Source organism: Mycetomoellerius zeteki, unplaced genomic scaffold (assembly GCF_001594055.1).
Source record: "Mycetomoellerius zeteki isolate Tzet28-1 unplaced genomic scaffold, Tzet1.0 scaffold64, whole genome shotgun sequence".
Lineage (NCBI taxonomy): Eukaryota > Metazoa > Arthropoda > Insecta > Hymenoptera > Formicidae > Mycetomoellerius > Mycetomoellerius zeteki.
This window is the reverse complement of record NW_017257654.1, coordinates 709,204-710,555: the sequence shown is the minus strand read 5'-3', so window position 1 is coordinate 710,555 and position 1,352 is coordinate 709,204.

Below are 1,352 nucleotides of genomic sequence, written 5' to 3'. Positions count from 1 at the left end.
CTGCCATATTCGTTTTCAGGAGCCAAAAATACATCAAAAACACGTGGTCGTTTGTATGATTTCGAATATGCAGCTCATCCGAAGGTTTACCAATAAATTTTCAGTTCATGATAACAATTATGTTATTTGGCATTGTTTGAAACGTTGCACAATACACAACAAAAGACTATTTCGCACTTTTTCGCACATAGGCCGGTATTCATAATCGGATCTTATATTTAAAACCGTCTTAAGTACAATCTTAAGATGTCATGAACCAATCAGAAGGCCGCATTAGCGACTTAAGACATTACTTAAGACGGTCTTAAAATAAGAACCTACTATGAATACTGGCCATAGACACTTTTTTTAGCTACTGAATCGGATGCACACGTAATGCTTTCAATATGGCTTTTACATTATATGCACTGTGCACATAGAATATGATAACGAATGCCGTTTCGCCGCGTGACAGGATGTAGCACGTTCGCCGCGCCTGCATAAAAAATTATAAACTTATGTCTGGCACAAAAGATTATAAATTTATGCCCGACAATAAGCGATATGATATCTTAAGACCGTACTTAAGATAATTTGAAATACAAAAGCCGACTATGAGAATACCGACTTGTGATTACAAATGTATGTCATTTCTAACATCTTAAGACTGTACTTAAGATAGTTTTAAATATAAGAGCCGACTGTGAGTATCCATTGAAAAAAGTGATCTTGCAGTTACAGCGAAAATTATCTAAGTACGAAAAATAGCTGGAAGATAAATTTCTAGCAGATACTGCGATATTGGATATGTATTGCATCTAATCATATAGATGACAGAGATAGAATTTAGATTTGTGCTATAAATTCTATACGTATGATATATAATTTTCTATCAGATACAAAAAACAGTTATAATTCTAGCTGGAGCAGCAAAATATTGTTTTGCGTGTACAGAACCGTATTAGCATCTTAAAACGTTCGTAATCCATTTTTATTTCTAGACTGTCTTATGTAATGTCTTAAGATGTTAATACGCGGCTCCTTGGTTAGTTTATAACGTTTTGAGATTGTATTTAAGACAGTATTGAATATAAGAATCCACTATGAATACCGGCCTATAAATTTCGGCCAAAGAGCCATTTTAATGAATACTAGTTAAAGATATAATAAAATAATTTTTATGGCAAGTTCATAAAATGTTTAATAAATATTAGAACATTAATGTTCATGCAGCTTATTGTTTCGTTTGCTAATGGCAACTGTAATCTCAATCTCTTGAAACACTTTAAATAAAGCTGATAAGATATTATCTGCATCTAAATAAGAATTTGATCTATCCTTACAACTCAATCATTTGATATTTGTACGTGATA